This window comes from Hipposideros armiger, unplaced genomic scaffold (assembly GCF_001890085.2).
Source record: "Hipposideros armiger isolate ML-2016 unplaced genomic scaffold, ASM189008v1 scaffold_146, whole genome shotgun sequence".
Classification (NCBI taxonomy): domain Eukaryota; kingdom Metazoa; phylum Chordata; class Mammalia; order Chiroptera; family Hipposideridae; genus Hipposideros; species Hipposideros armiger.
Genome location: NW_017731496.1, coordinates 2,753,460 through 2,771,029, shown reverse-complemented (window position 1 = coordinate 2,771,029; position 17,570 = coordinate 2,753,460). Strand labels below are relative to the sequence as shown.

The window sequence follows — 17,570 nt, the reverse complement described above, 5'->3', positions numbered from 1 at the left end:
AGGGGTTAAGTCACAGGCCCTGGAACCAGATAACCTGAGTTTAAACCTGGCTCTGCCATTGACTAGCTCTGTGACATTAATCACTTTCCTCAGTTTCTTCATCTGTAAAAATGGAGGTAATAATAGGTTTTAACTCACAGGATAGTTGTGAGGATTAAATAAATTAATATCTATAAGTGCTTAGAAGAGCATAAAGTAAAAAAGACAGAAAAGTAAAAAAAAAGAAAAATGCACCCATGGACCCCACATGAAGTCTTAGGGAACACGAAATCACCAGTGTGATTGGAGCTGTCTTTTATTTATCCCTCTTTCTTCTCTCAGAGGAAACCTCCAGCTTGAATGTGTGATTTGTCATTCCCATGTCTCTTTATAGTTACTTGTATGAATATTTGCATCTGTAAGTAATGAGTAATTTTATTTTTCATATTTTAAACCATATTTAAGTGGCATCATGTTGTATGTATTCATCTGACACTTGTTCTGTTTACTCAATTCATCTTCATTGATACAAGCAGTTCTGGGTCATATCTCCATGTCATCCCTATTTTTGTTAGAGTAGGTCCCAAGGGATGCAGTCACCACGATTTATTTGTCTGCTCTCCTATTAATGGACACTTAAGTTGCTTCTACATTTTGCTGTTCTAAGCTTTCTTAGACGTATTCCTTGGTACATGAGCTGGAGTTCCTATATGCTGATTGGAAGTAAAATTTCTGAAGTCTAGGGTAAGCTTATTTTCAAATTTACTTGATATTTTAAAAATTATTCATTTAAGATAGTCAGACAAATTCATATTATCATCAGCACTCTACCATGTGCAAACTATACTGCAAGTTGTTTAGACAGATTAACAGATGAACTCATCATAACAAAACTATGAAGGAAGTTCTATTGTTTTCCTCACTTTATAGAAGAGAAGTTCAGCAATTTTCCTCAGATCACACAACTGGGCAGCTATGGGGCTGGGAATTACACCTAGACACCCTGGTTCTAGAGTTGTGCTAAATGCAAAATAGAATATAATAAAAAGCCAAAAAGCATTCTGACCAAAAAGTATCACAAAACAGATAAAAAAATTTTACTGAAGAAGCTGAGACGTCATATAATCCAGCATGTCCTCATCTTAACTAATTGCACCTACATAGACCTTATTTCCAAATAAGGCTCATTCTGAGGTTCCAAGTAGATATGAATCCTGGGGGACGCTGTTCAGCCCAGTACAGAACCCCCTTCTACCTACCATCTAAGGTCAAAGAGAGGCGTCTAATCTACTTTCCACATGACAAGCCTCAGATATTTGGAAAGAGCTCCACTATTCATGGATCTCCCCTCCCTACCCCACCTCACATGCCCAAGGTGCCTCTTGCCCTGGCGACACATGCCCAATTCAGTCAGGCCACGCTGTCTGGGACCCCAGTAGTTCTCAATCTCCAAGAAAGTTCCCTCACTGCCCAAGGGGCCCTTCCTGCTCTGGACACCCTTCCATTTGCCAGTGTCTCTCGCATGAAGGGGTGTCCACAACACATACTCTTCTCCAAGTCTGGACAGACCAATCCAAGACACAGTAAACCTTAAGGGCTGTCACTAACTGCTCTATTTGTGGTTGGGCCATGACCCCATAAGCCATGTGCTCTAGGTCATTCAGGAGACTAGAGTAGTAGTTCTAGCTCTGTCCCTAACCCTGTAAACAAAAGTAAATCAAAGTTTCTGTGCTTATATTTCTTAACCTTTAGAAAAAGGAATACTTGCCCTAACCTGTTTGACAATAATGTTGTGAGGACAAATATCAGATTGGTACAAAAGACTCAGATAAAGTCCTCAGATAAAAACTTATAAGAGGAATTTAGCTCTACACTCATAATGCAAAGGAATTTAACCTTGTCTTATCCCATGTGATCCTTTCATAATCCCATGAAATTTATGATACATCTCCTTGGAAAATGTATATAAGCACAGGTACACACAGATACATAAGTCTCAAAATAATTGGGGAGTTAAATTACCCTGGAGTCCAGACATCTTTTCTCTCCATCTTCTAATTAAGAAACAACTAAGCCTAAGCATTAAATGAGTATAGCAAATAGTATTCCTTCTTCATTTACAAGTGTCTGTTCCATTTGAGAACTGAGGCTATTAAGCCAACCCAGGAACACCAGCACAGCACGTGGCCGTAGCTGGAGTGGAGTGGGAAATTTTTGGATTGATTTGAGTGGCCCTGGATGGCGAGGCACCTTTCTCAGCAGTAGCAGCAGATCTTCAAAGTAAAAGAGGTTGGTCTTCAGTGCCCATTTTCTCATTTTCTGCCCCTCCCAACCTTTAATCTTCCCATTTCATCAGAAATTCATTCACTCATCTCTCTTTGACAGGATGAAATTGATCCATTAAAGTAAACCTCACTAATTTGTTACAAAACCAGGATCTGGTATTATCCCACATAAGGGCTCAGCCTAAGGAAAGTTCATTCCAGACAGAGCAGCATAGTTTTCTAAACACACAATTTACTAATGATGGTGTTTCTGAGATTGGTGGTGGAAATATTTTGGGACATCTTTCTAGTCATAATGAAGTTTTTGCATAATTTTTACCTAATTTATAGTACGTATATAGTCTCAAACTTTCCAAAGTCCTCTTATGAATATGGCTTTCTTTGCTTCCTAACAAAAGTCTAAATGGGAAGGGAAGACAGGGACTGCCCATTTTAGAGATAAGGAAATTGAGTCCTTGAGAAGTTAGGTGGCTTGCACTAAATCTTGCAGTTAGTAAGAGTGGAGCCAGGACTTTAACCTGGATCTAATACTAAATCCCACTTTTCTTTGCTATATCATAAATGCAATCATGTACATGATATACAGTTTTAATTTTCAAATGGCCCCTTTGAAGCCAATATGTAGTGCAACTTCAGGGATAGTAGCATCCCAGGAGTTGGAAGTCCTATAATCTTATCTCTATCTAGGCATCCTTAGGCCGGGTGCAGGGTGGAGTTGACAATTGCCTCCACTTGCTCAAAAATCAGAAAAGCAATCTCTGCCTGTTCTTACCGATGCCAGAGATCCCTTTAACAATGAGCAATGCCTTTCATTCCACAGTAAGGGACAATATGGGAAATGCAAATATCTGGGTATAGGTCAATGTAAATGGCTGATATCAGATCTTTCTCTGAAAACAAGTCTTAACAGTGGAGGGGACAGGGAGAGAAGTTACCACCAGAGCCAGGACACTGAGGCTGCAGAAAATCCAAAGGGAGAGAGAAAGGCCAGTGTCGAAAAGCCAGTGGCACCTGCCTCCTCCCTCTTGAACTGTGATTCTCCCTCTCCACAGTTCTCATCTCTCAGAGAAGAACAAAATGAGTGTCCTCTCAACCTCAAGAGAAACAGTGTTTCTTAAAGTGTGGTCCCCAGGACTATAGCATCTGCCTCCCCCAGGAGTGCTGGTTAAATGCACAGGTTCCCAGGCCCTTCACTCCCTCCCCCGGCTCCAAAACCCACCAACACACCTTTCTAGTCTGGGTCTCTGCGGCTGGGCCCCCAAATTTATCCTTGTGCCAAGCTCCCAGGATTTCCGTTGTGAAGATTCAAGTTTGAGAACTGCAGCCCTAGAAGCTGAATTCGTTCATGAGAACATTGACGACTAGTCACTTTTGAAAGACTTTGAGAAAAACACCTCAATGAAAGCTATTTTGTGGGATTTCTTTTACAACTCTCCGCTTTCCTTATCTTAAAATCATTTGGTGCATTTAAAAAAATGATGCAAACCTGTGTATATATCATTTCACTTAGATATATAAATGTGATCTATCTTTATATCTGCATATAGGCTGTTTTACTTTCTTTTCCCTTTTTGTACAGCTGTTACCCCCTCTCTCTCCCTTATTTGCTCTGATCTCCATCAGGTCCCCAGTAATCTATGTTGCAATGCAGTCTCTAGTCTCCCTTATAATCATGCATACACACACATACATAAACACATACTCAAACCTATATGGATACGTATTGCGTTTTGTATTACTAAAATAGAAGCACATTTTACTTTTTTTTCTGTATCTTGCTTTTCTCACTCAACAATACCTAATTAAAGTCTTTTCACATTATAAGGTTTAACTCCAATTTATTCTTTTAAAATGATTGCATTTGATTCCATGGTATACATGAATTATAACATTCATCATTCTCCTATTGACAAACATTATTTTTTCCCAGGTTCCTGCTACTTCGGACAATGCAGCAATTAACATCTTATGTATTTTATGTATATGTTTATTTCTAGAGGATAAACTCTTATACATAGGATAGAGAACTACATAAGTGTTTGCTTCAATAATAATTAGTATTAGTATTTTGCAGATTATGGTATATGCATTTTTATTTTTAATAATGCTTTTCAAATAAAATTTTACCCATTAATTCATATGAGCACTCTTTCATCATTAAAACTTCTCATTATAAAAATTTATGTTGGTAGTACAATGTGTCTGGTTATGTAAATTTATCATATTGAATTTTTAAATGTTCTTTACAACATCCAACTTTTCAAGTACCATTTGAGTTTTACTAATATTGCATATCACAAGCAAATTGTAAGTATTGAGTTCTGAGGTGTTATACAGGTATAATCAAGAAAACAAACAAAAGCAACCTACAAAACAAAACAAAAACAGGCTACTTGCAATGAGGCTACACTCCTAATAGTGTAGATGATAGGTGGTTAGGAAGGTAGATAGATAGATAGGAAAAAGCCTCCAATATTTATCCTGCCTTGCCAACAGCCAAATCTGATAGGGCCAGTTTTTCTGCATCTATAAATATGCAGGACTAGTCAAGGTCAAAGAACATTTTCTGGGAACAATAGCTATTCTCTTCATTTTTTTTTTTATGACACTGAGGAGAAAAAACAAAAGATGTGACCTTGCTAGATCCACAGACTTCAACCAGGCCTTGTTTTGATTTGAACACCGAGAAGTGGCCAACAAGGCATCAAGGTGGACAGTTTACCTATGGCCAAGTCCAAAGTGCCATTTACAGTTTCATGGAACATGGCAGGATTCAAAATGGGATGTTTAAGGGAGACAAGAGCAGTAGGGAAGGGGACAAAGGAAGCAGTAGGTCTGTGAGCTGGAGAGAGAAAAACCCAGCTTAATTATGGAAGAAAAGACACACACATAGGATAGCTTGCACAGGCAGAGTTGCTGTGGAAGCACATTCCAGGAAAATCTTAAGAGATTACTTTAATAATAAACCATGCATTCTTCAGCAAGCCATCACGGGATTAACTACCCCTTTCCTAGGCTGGGAATGCAGTCGTCAGTTTTATTTTTTTCCTTCTCCCTTGCAGGCAGTTTTTGTGCAAGAGGAAAAGTCATGCAAAGATCTTTTTTTTTTTTTCAAACATTGCACTGAATTTTCTTCATCTTAATTTTCTGAACATTTACTTCAGTTGTGATAAGAAAAAAAACATAGTTTAAGCAGGGTTACCAGCTAGGTGGGTTTGGGTGTGACTGTCCAGCTGCCTGGATGTTCATTTTAGACCTACAGACGAGCGAACACCTTCGATGGGACAGGAGACTATATTCCACCAGGAATAAGAAGGGTTAAATTGATTGTCATTTTTTTCCCTCATATGAGCAGGACATTGAATTACTGCCAGAAGCAAAATCAGCGCCTTAGAAATATAAAAATACACTTCAAATAGTGTTCTCCACTGTCGACTCTTAAGATTTCTGTGTAAAATGACAGAGCTGTCCGTTTTCAGCTGTATGTGTGAGGCTGCTGCTCATAAATGAACTGTTTTCATCAAAGACTTCTCTTGAAACTGCAGCTCATTGCAGATGAAATCATTTTCTTCCTCTGGCTTCTTAGACAAATCCCTTCCATTTGGTGGGGTAGAGCAAACATAAGTTAACATTTCTCTGTAAGAGTTTTTTTTACTCAAAAATGAGGTTTGGGTAGTCACTTCTGAGTTAAGAAAGTATTACATATGGAGATTAATAAAGACTTGTTTTGTTTTGTTTGTTTTGTTGAATTGTCTAAGCCTCTATTTGCCTGAAGTCAGCTGTCATTTCTCCAGCTACTTAGCCTTTGCAAGTGAAACCATCCCTCTGGACTCTGGCTCTCAGAAGTAAAGCACTATCTCCTCTAAGAATTAAAGTTCTCTGCATAAGTGTTATAAATACTACCTACCCTAAGACTAAAGTTTATATACTTCTTGTCATTCACACGAAGTCATTTTCTTTTTAATAATAGCAAATTACCTCAGAAGAATATTGAAAACTGTCAGCACCACCCTCCCCACCCCTGCAGGTGTGAAGGGATTGAGACAGATGGCAGAAATAGTAGAGTCTGGGAGAGGTGGCATTCTCCTTGTCACTGAGCTGGGCTGCTCTACACCCTTGGCTCCCTGGCTGTTCCAAGCCTGACCTACTTGAGAGCAAGGGCTGCCACTCACATTGAGCTGCCCCAAATTGCACAGTGGCTTTGCAGTCAGGGCTAGGCTTGGACCACAAAATACATCCTTGGTGTCCCATGAGCCCAATCTGAACCCCCAGTTTCCCGAGGTAAAATGCAAATCCACTGTATGTTGCTTACTCAATAAAATCAATAACCCCTTCCCATCCAACTCACAATTTGGCATTTTCACATGTAGTACACACTGTCTCCAGCTTAAAAGAAAGGGGAGGGGGCATGTTCTTCGCAGGAATAATTCCATCATTCTTAAAAAGCAGCAGGGCTTCTGAGGATGTACTGTTGTTCATGATTTTTAAATGTAAAGAAAATGAATTCCTACCTTATTCAGGTTCTCTACGGTACACTACGGAGCGCTTTCTGCTGCTAAGCACTATATGTCAATATTTTCAAATATTTTATTTCTCATTTTTCAGTTTTCACAGAGGTATTAGAAACACTATGGAAGTCAGTGCAGAGAAAGTCATGTTATGTGTCTACAAATCGATGTACACCCTGTGAGGGAATCCAGTATATAATCTTTGTTTATATCCGATACATAGCTTATTTAGATATGTTATATAGACGTGAACATTTTTGTTTATATAGATTTCATAGAGACTATTGGTTTTATATCTGGGTATACAGGGTTCTATTTCACACATAAATACAGTACGCTTTACACACACACACACACACACACACACACACACACACACATTTCCCACCGATTTAAGTGCACCCATATCTGTAGTGAAAAAAAACACTAATTCCTTTAAAGGAGGCAATCACACGTTCAACTGTAGCCGCAGCGGATCTGAGTTAGGATCCACTGCCTCTTGCCAGGAAAGTCAGGAGTAAAGGCAGCCCTTTGTTCAAACAGCCCCAACGGGTTAGGATGACTTCGTGTGCCACATCACTCCAAGTGGCAATCCAGGAAGAAATTTGTGAGATGAAGGCCGGGGTCCCACCCCTTCCCTGCAGAGTTTCCCTTTCCTGTCCTTATTTGCACCCTCCCCTGTCCCGTGGCCCCTGCCCCAGCCCCAGCAAGTCTGGGGTTTTGACTGCGCCCTTCCTCCTTCTCCTCCCCTTCGCTGGACTCCCTGCGATCGCCCCCCGCTGGCGGGGCTCGCGAGCCCAGGGCAGCCGGGTCCTCTGCGTGGCTGCAATTCGAGTTAATAAACAGTTAAGTTTGGAAGACTCAGCAGACACGTTGAGGGGGAGTTACCGAGCCCAGGCAGCAAAAACATCCCGGCGCATTCCTGGGGAGTCCTCAGCTGCCAGCATCTGATTAGAACCATATCTCGCCGGGAGTGGCCGCGGGGCTGAGGCTCCCGGGCCGGCAGCTATTTAAGCGCGGCCGCCGTGTCGGCTGCGCGGCAGCCTGGAGGCTCGGCGCGGGCAAGTCATGCTCGCTTCGCAGAGGCGCTAGCTAGCCTGTGAGTAGCTTTCAAATCCTTCCTTTTGGCTCCATTTTTTTCTTTTTTCTTTTTTTTTTTTTTTTTTTTTTTTTTTTTGCTACCTTCTTCCCTCCTTTGCTTGTTTCCCCCTTGGGGTGTAGACTTGGGACTGTTGGGAGAAATCTTAGAAATGAGAGAGTGTTCTTGGGGAAACCAGCGGTTGTGTGGCCTGACATCCGAGGAATGTTCCCATGGAATGCATTTACCTTTGGGGTCGGACTCCAGATGTCCAGCTTGTGACATTTCACAAGCGCCTCCCGTGTGTGTGTGTGTGTGTGTGTGTGTGTGTGTGTGTGTGTGTGTGTGTGTGTGTGTGTTGTGTGTGTGTGTGTGTGTGTGTGTGTGTGTGTGTGTTTAAAAGCTCTGCAGGCGGCCCTGGTAGGACTCTAGTGTGGCTGCTGACCGCCTCATTAACTCCTCCAAGGGTGTTTATTTTTGCCCCGTGACAAAGGCTGGGGACCTGGTATGAGCCCCCAGAAGCTTTTTCCTGGTGACTGACAACGTATGGCATTAAAATGTGAACTTTGTCTTACACCCGCATTAAGAAAGTATCTGCTCAAGAGACTGAACCAACTTGTTTTAAATCCATGGAAGCCCAGGGCAGTTAAATGGTGTTTGCCTGCTTGCTGTAAGCTGGCTGAAAAGATTAAGTAAGAATTCGAGAAAAGGGGAAAAAAATGAATGGGTTAAAACCATGGAGCCCCAGTCAACATAGCGGTTTTCGGAGCATAGAGCTGACTGTTATTTGTTTCTGCCATCCTTTCCTCTTGACTTAATTCTTAGTCTGGAATTCAGGTCCGCAATCAGTTTCAGCAGGGAGCTGTTTGAGTCCAAAGGGAAATTTAACTGGATTAAAAACACTTAAAAAATCTGGATGTTATCTCCACCCCAGCCTTCCCCCACCTTTTCCTCTTTCTTTTTAGTTTGTGTTTGGAAGGAAGAGAGACTGTAAAATGAGCAGAGCAGAAATAAGCTTCCAGACACATGGAAAGACTTAAAAATTATGGAGGGGCGACTTCATGAATAGTAAATGTTGTTATTGCACTATAAAGTGACTTAATGAAAAAATTTCTGGCCTTAATCAGTCAAAGCAGGGGAGTGGGGGAGAAGGAGGTAAGACAGAAGTAACTCAAGCAGACAGAATGGCTGAGGAAAGAAGGCAGCTACAAAAAAAAAATGCCTTCAAACATCTGATAAGGCTCTTGGAATGGCTTTGATGGAATATGTAATTGACCTTCCTTACAGGCCTAAGGTTGGCTCCCCACACAGGAGCATCTACTGGCTGTTGGGGAGGGAGGAACTGGCTGAGACTGGGGGAGCACAGCAGCTACCAAATGGCTTGTCTCCATGCTCTGTGACATCTCCATGCTCGTGTCTTACACCAGCAGCCAGACCTTGATTATGCTGCCCTTCCTTGGCCCACCCGAAGTTCTGTCTCTCCCTCACTGACAGGAATGAACTCTCAATGACACTGTAAGAAAGTTTATTGTCTTGAGAATTCGGGAATATTGGGCATTGAGCTCTCCTTCATTTTTTCATGAAGAGCTGGGCACGTGGCAGTCAGCGATGCTGCACAATCTGACATGGAGTGTGCAAGGTGGAGAGGAAGCACAAAGGAGACCTGGTAGACTTTTCCAATGTGTATTTCTGGGACAGATGACTTCTTCTGAATTCCTAATCAGCTTCCTCCTAAGGCAAGACCGGATTCTTTTTCCTGTTTTGGTGAATAACTTAACTTCCCCCGTCCCTTCCCACTCCCACCTCTGACCCTTCTTACCTAAACAACTGCCCTAAAAATCAATGTTTCTTAAGCTATGCCCTCCTACATTTTAATGTATGACCAGAACAAGTAGATGGCAGGGGAACGTCTTCTAACTTTGAGCTATGGCACATACGAAGCTGCCGGTCTTGTGATCTTGGGCACACTGGATCTTCACCTGAGGCGATAAGAGAGGGCAGGAAGCCACGACACTTGTTAAAAAGGCTTGTGTAATGTGTTAAAGACAGTCTCCAGAGTCTGCCGTTCCCCTTAAGACGTTTTATAGCCTTTGATGCAACTAAAAGTCTATATTCTTATGCATGAAGCTTATTTGTTGCCTTGCTCAAAAGGCTGAATGGGTTTCAGCCACCTTGTTTGGGTTGAAGGGAATTGCTTTTAAGACACTTGTTGGCATGAAGGTGGTACAGGGGCCTCTGGAAGTTGCTGACCAGCTAGCTGTTTAGGGGTGCTATTTATTGGCCTGCTCAGCTGGGCTTCACTTACCTGAAGATTAAAGAGGATTCTGGCCGGCAGGTGGCTTTGTGGAAATGTGGGCTCTTGGTGGTCCAGCGAGTATGAACAGCTGCTTCGTTTCTAATTCTGCCCTTGTAGGTCTGTAAGCCCCAGCTTGCTAGCCACAATATTTTTTACCTGGATAGTTGTGAAGGCTGCATGTGTGTCTCCTTCCCGGTCTCTCCTGACTTGAGGATTTAATAAATGCTTTTCTTAAAGACATAGCTAAGATGCTGAAATACTTGAGAAGGCTGCTGCGGACTGAGCTCTCCCTAGGCGGAAAGGCTTGAACGCGGATGGGGTAGGGAGGTTTCAGGAACTGACCCAACACATAAGGTTGTTCTGCCCTCCACACAGAACCAGAATGAGAACTAGACTGGCAACATGAAGCACCTGAGTAACAGGATGTGGTATTTGAAAACTCTCTGGCGCTGCTGTGTAATTCTGAAGTTGAAGCTGTGCCACTGAATTGCACAGAGGAAGGCCAGAAGCACATTAAGATGAAAAAGCTGTGGCATCCAATAGGTGTGTGGAAGGGAAATCTAGCTCATGGTAAGGTATCCTGCCTGGGTTAATTGTGCAAATCAGAAGGAAAGAAAACAAACCATCAAGACTCCTTCCAAAATCATGCTAATTTCTGATGAGGGCAACAAATGATGCTGAGTGTGGGCACAAAGGACTAGCTCCTTCCAATTTCCTCTGCTCACCTCACCCAACCAGGTAGTGGTTGAGGGCGTGGGTTCTGGAGCCCCATTGCCTCCGTTCAAACCCCAGCTACACCACTGCTGCTTGCCTGACCTTGGGCAAATTACATTACCTCTCTGGACTTAAGTTTTCTTAGCTGAAGAAAATCATTGTGCCTACCCCCAGGTTTGTTGGGAAGGCTGTTAATCTAACATGCTTAAAATACTCTATTCTGTCTGACTTAGAAATTACTGTTTTGTTTTGGTTTTACCCCCTGGACGACTGAATTCTGTGTCTCTGTGAGAACTGAAGGTAGAATGGAGAATTTATTTATCAAAATGGGACATCGCTTTTCTACCTGAAAAACATTAATCATTCAAGCACTTAATATTAACAAAGCCAGCGTGTTTGCTGTGCTCCACTAGAACAGACAGGGAGTTACTCTGTGTTCTCTGCCTGGAAGCCTGCAGTTGGGTTTAGTCAAGCTGACCTCCTCTGGTCTCATTGAAGCCTTCCCCACCCCACTTTCAGACGCCCTACAGAGAGGGGGCTGTCCTTGCCCCTGAAGTCAGCATTATAGGAGTAGGAAGTGGGAAGGGAGGGACCATCCGCGCTAAACTGAGTGACTAGGCAAGAAATAAGTGCATGAGGCCCCATACTATCATTACCCACAAAGCTGGGCAGGTTGCCATGGCTATTCCTCTTCCCAAATCTTTCTTCTACCCTGAAAGGAAGCCTGCCACTCAGGGTCAGCAATATCTGAACAAATTGCTTCCTGGTCTAAAAATGGAAGTTAATTTTTAATGAAGTGAGGTAGAATCTCCTTGCTACCCACCTCATCCTTTTCTGCATCTTCTAAACTTATTTGAACCCTAATACTTAATTGTCTAACTCCTTACTACACCTTACATCATCAAGATAGCAAAACATTAAGCCTTATCAACTTTCAGGAACATAAAAGCTATTGCCTCAATAATAGAAGCAGCCTGGCAATATTTCTCTGCTGCCATAACTTATAACTTAGGGCAAATAACCTTTAACTGCCTTAAACTAGTAAGAATTCTGAGTGAATGGGGCCAGCTGAGTGAGCATTCGGATGTCAGGAAGTTACCAGGAGGCAGAATGCGTGGATTGTCATGTAGATTTTTAGATAACTGAGGAGTAAAGGGAGCAAGTAGCTTAGAAAGTAACAGTCCTAGAAAATCTGGGTTTGAAACACTGTCCAACCTGAAAGAAGTTTTGGTGAGGGGTATGTGGTTTAAGGTTTTCTTTGGATAAAAAAGGCTGCCCTATTTCTCCCTAGCAATATGATGCAAAGTATTATTCTGAAACAGACTTAGCTCTTTATGTGACAGATGAACTGCCATAAATTCTCATTTAACAATCAAGTTCATTCAGTCTTTCAAGATTGGACACTTAGTGTGCAGTGTATTTCACAGCTAGAGAGAACTCATCTAAGATAGATGTTCTCTGAGTGTGGTCCCCAGACTAGCTACATCAGCATCACTTGGGAACTTGTTAAAAATGCAAATTCTTGGTTCCCATCCCAGAAATACTGAGCCAAACTCTAGCAGTTGGGTCCATCCAGCTGTATTTCAACAAGCCCAACACATGATCTAAGAGTAACTTTCATAATTCAGTTTTCAGTGCAAAGCATAACAAGGTATCTGAATTCATACAGTCATGGAAATAATAAGCAAAGCATTTAAATATAGATTAGTTTAATTGAATCTTGGGATGCAGAAAGATTAAATGCACAGAGCTTGGTATTTTTTTTACTATCTCAAGTCTTGCTTTCTTGATCCTAGGAAAAACCGATATGATCCTTAGTTTTATATTATCACCTTGCTTCCAAATCCTTTCCCCTCCTTTAGGGTTTTTAAAGAGCATAATTAATCTCCATTTATTAGGAGACTGTCCCAGTTACTTCTTTTAAAAAAGATTCCAGTAAACTAGATCATTGCCCTTGAACCAGATGGTTTTCTCTAACCTATAAAACTTTTTATTTTGTTTTTCATGCCATGCCCAGAGTGCAGATGAAGGCCTCTCCAGAATGGTAAATGAATCTAATGCACTTAGTTTTTATAGAGCTTTATGGTTTATGAAGTCATGTTCCAATTCTCCCATTTGACTTTCACTTTAAATGACTTAAGATAGGAAAGAGATCTTCATTTCTTAACTCCAGTCTGATCAGTAGATATCAACTTGCCCAAGGTCATATCATTAAGCAGTAGAGCCAGAATTCAAGCATGAATCTTTATGATTTGGATCTTGGTGTTCATCTAAATATTTAGTAAATACCTATCATGTGAAGTATTTGCTAGGTTGGCAATGAAAGAACTAACTCCCAGTGTGTAGAAATCTAGAAGAAAGTCTACATCATGTGAAGCAAAGAATGTAGAATCTAGACCTGCCATTCCTTAGACCTGCTTCTCAATGTCCCGGATGCTTAGTCACCTCTTCCACCATGCAAAATACTCTCTGAGAATGACTGGTGTTAATCAGAGACTGATGCTTAGCAGAGATCACACCTTAGACTGAAAAACGCAAAGGTGTTTCTAGGTTTAGAAGGAAAGAATTGGAAGTCTGGCTGAGGAGGCAATATAGGTTAGAGGTTTAAAGCTTGGGCTCTGAACTACAAATGACTATCTGTGTCCACAACCCAGCTTTGCCATTTAAGACAAGAGATACAACATCTGAGTTTTATTTTATCCATCAGTAACATGAGTTGCCTCAAAATTAAAATTAAAAAAGAAGCCATAAAAAAAATACTTGCTCAGTGTTGCTGCTTCAGAAATGTACGTGTTGTAGAACTACAATTCTCCATGTAACAGGTAAGCTGATATTAGCAAATGGTCTGGCTCTCATTGTTTGTGAGCTTTAGGTAAGCTGAAATCTAGAGATGTACACACTCGGGCTGAAAATTAAAAGACCGTCTTGCCCATATGCCTTGAAACTAGTAAATGTAAGGGTCAAGCTAGAGAATGTTACAACACTTTGTAAGTCAACACAGGCTCGCACATGTTAACTCTTAATGTACCACTTAGATCTCATCTGGGCGGGACAACTGAATCCTCCTGAGACCTAGAGTTAATCCACACACAAGTAACTGGAAAGGAAAGAACAGCTTCGCTAAACGTGTCCATATTGGACACAGCTGTCCTCCTCATTCTAAACATTTCACCCAAATGACCTCACTTACTTTTCATATTTTAAGTGTCGTATTAGGGGGCCAAGACCTGTTCTAATCTTCTGTAATATGTAATACAGATGCTAAAGTACTTTTTGTTACCATTTAGTGCAGCAAATAAGCCAAATGTGTTTGAACCTTTCTCAGAAGGCTGGCATAGTCATGTGAAGAATGCTGAACCAGTCTGGCTTTGGGGCACAATGTTAATTCAAACAGGAAACGTATAACTGACCTCCAGATTTGAGGATCAGAAGTCAGGCTAGTACACAGAGTAGGTGCTCAAATATCTGTCCTTAAAGGAAAGTCTCAGCTGTACATTAATTACATCAGCATGGGGGTGATGGTGTGGGGTTTTTTTGTTATTTTTGAGTTCTTTTTTTTTTAACCTTTGCCTCTAAATCAAACATCTTAAAAGCAACCATGTTTTTGAAGTAGTAAACACATATGAAACTGATAGAACAGGCTCTTCCATCCATAGCTGGTTGATAATAAAGAGATTTAATATTGATTTCTGCCTGAACCAGGGCTCAACTATATCTGAGGCTTTTCAGAAACATACATACATACAAGGTCTGACAATTAAGCTTGTAAACTTGTTGCAACGATGTTGCTAACTTTTTTTATCAGAGGGATTATTCATTATGAATTTGTACCAAGTGGACAAACAGTTAATCAAGTTTACTATTTGGAAGTGCTGAAAAGGCTGCGTGAAAAAGTTAAGATGAAAATGACCTGAACTTTTCGACAATTCATAGCTCTTGCATCACGACAATGCACCAGTTCACACGGCACTGTCTGTGAGGGAGTTTTGAGCCAGCAAACAAATAACTGTATTGGAACACCCTCCCTACCCACCTTATCTGGCCCCCAATGACTTCTTTCTTTACCTGAAAATAAAGGAAGTATTGAAAGGAAGACATTTTGATGACATTCAGGACATCAAGTGTAATACGACGACAGCTCTGATGGCCACTCCAGAAAAAGAGTTCCAAAATTGCTTGGAAGGGTGGAGTAGGCACTGGTGTCGGTGCATAGCTTCCCAAGGGAGCACTTCAAAGGTGACTGTAGTGATATTCAGCAATGAGGTATGTAGCACTTTTCTAGGATGAGTTTGTGAACTTAATTGTCTGACCTCGTATACTTGCATTTAAATGGTAATCTTATTCAATGTCCAAGCTGTGTTCTGAAGGATATCTTGATGCATGGATGCTTGCTTAACTGCCTGATAACTTCTTCTTTGGACTTTCTGATATATTCCCTGGTATAGAGTTCTCAAAGGCTAAAAGTTGGTTGTAATCAAAAGTTGGATGAAAACATTTACCTAACACCTGCTAGTGAACACACAGATGTCAACAATGGCTGCCTATGAGAAATTTCGAGAAAATAACAACTACTACTCAACTGTTACACAGTTATGTTATAATTAAGTGGTACAGAGTAGGGTCCAGAGGGGGGAAAAAGGACATCAGTGTAATAATGGACTTGGCCTTTAAAGGAATAGTGGAAGTAAGATAGGAAGAAAAATGTTTTCTAAGCAGAAGCACATACACAAACCATGCAGGTATATATCTAAAGGATACTGACTGGCCAGTTTGACCAAGAGAAAGTACAGGTGGCAGAGAGGTAAGAGGTGACATCATTTGGAAAGGAGAGATGGATTACCCTGAGCCTTGGATGTCAGGGCAAGAACTTAGACCTTCATTTGCTAAGTTGTAGATCTCTTTTTTTTTTTAATCAGGGAAACAAAATGATGATGCAGATAAATTAATCTGGCTATGTTGGCAGGATGAGTTTGAGTAGAGACTGCTTAGCAGTTGAAGTAAAACCAGTATTTCATGAAGAATCAGCAATCGAAGTAGAGAAAAGATTTGCCTAACTGAACAGTAAGGAGCAAATGGAAAATATGTATCAACCCTACTGTTGTTAAGGGCATTGCTCATGACCAGACTGTGTGGGTCCTAGAAAAGTTGGACAAATGGTTCCCTGACCTCAAAACTTCATTGAGTTGGGGGAAGAGTTGTCCATGAATCAGAGGACAACAGTAGGTCATGGCAAGTGTAGGGAAATGGTAGGGCTGGTGGGAGGTCAGGGAAGACTTCTCTAAGACAACACACCTTGAATGGACTTTGAATGACAGGTAGGAATTCAAGTGGGCGAAAGCAATAAATATTACAAGTGTCACAGACTAGGGAGGCAACATGAGAAAGCACGATGTGTGTGTGTGTGTGTGTGTGTGTGTGTGTGTGTGTGTGTATGTATGTGTGTGTGTTTCCATCCAGAGAAAATGGGAGAAATCAGCTTCTCCAGGGCTTTGGATCTCAAGTTTACTGTGAATCTTACAACTTAACACTGATACCTGATTAATACAAAATCAGGAAGGCCATGAGGCCTGCTAAGGCGTGACTACAAAAATTCAGCCATGAAAGTAGGTCAGTTACAACTCGAGTCTATTATAACTTAAATTCTCATTGGACCCTTTTAAGAATTTGAAGGAAGAATTTATCCCACAAAGAGATTCTTTACTTCAAACATTCTCACTATATTCAAAAGTACTTATGCTATGTGTATAGAAAATATAAAAATAACACTGTAATATGAATTGGCTAATTGTGAGGGACAAGATATGTGGTAAAAGGTAGTACAGCTTGTTTGAAAGCAGGAACTTGGGGTGGCGATGAGACCAGATTGGGGATAAATTCTGGAACTAAGAAACAAAATTGGTGGGGGGGAGAAAGGAGAGGTATGAAAATAAAGGGTAATTATGGAAAACAGAGGGTCAAAGGTTTGCCAGTTTCAATAGGCATGCGAACAGTCTAAGATAAAATGTTAGCATCGGGCTAAGCTGCAGACAATGCTGTTGTGGATCTTTTAGGTGTATCCATATGCAAATAAATTCCATAGTTCTGTTTCCAGATAGTATGTAGACGTACAAATGTTCATCTTTTCTGTGCAAGAGCCCTTTAATAGAAATAATAGATGTAACAGTGTTCTGTTTCAGGATTTGGACTCGTAACACCTCACTCAGCCAACACTTGTTGAGCGCTTTCTCAATGCTTGTTGGGGTGCTCAGAAAGTCCATTTTCTTGATGAAGGCTCCCAGTAACCAAGTGCTACCTGACATTCCCTTGCTAAAGCTCTTGTACCTAGCTATGCTCCTTAAATAACCCAACCCATGGCAGGGCGGTGGTGGGGTGGTGGTTACATTTTCATAATATCACTTCATTTACATCTGCGACTCAGTAGTGTGTCCTCATCTGAAAGTGATACTATTGTACTCTTAGAAAACTTGGCAATTGAAAGCACCAAAGAACATGTTTGATTCTAGAATATAAAAGTTCATGTCATCTCTGAATTGCTTGCACTTCTAAAGTGTGAAAAACTGAATTTCCAATGAACATAGTGCTTCTTTCTGGTGTTTATGAAAACAGTGTTGATTCCAAACTGGACTGTAACATAACATTTCAGGGAACATCACTGGTATTCCTTCAAAACCTAGTGTATCACAAGATTCTTCCCTCCAACTGAGTCTGCC

General features: G+C 41.1%; 1 protein-coding gene across 2 annotated transcripts in view; it reads left to right on the top strand.

Annotated features, from left to right (window-relative positions):
* The first annotated feature begins 7,430 nt into the window (after positions 1-7,430).
* Positions 7,431-17,570, top strand: part of DAB2 (DAB adaptor protein 2) — a 50,702-nt gene continuing 40,562 nt past the window's right edge. For both annotated transcript variants that reach the window (XM_019650758.1, XM_019650755.1), the window contains exon 1: positions 7,431-7,871. The gene's annotated coding sequence lies outside the window, so the exon portion shown is untranslated. The remainder of the gene's footprint in view (positions 7,872-17,570) is intronic.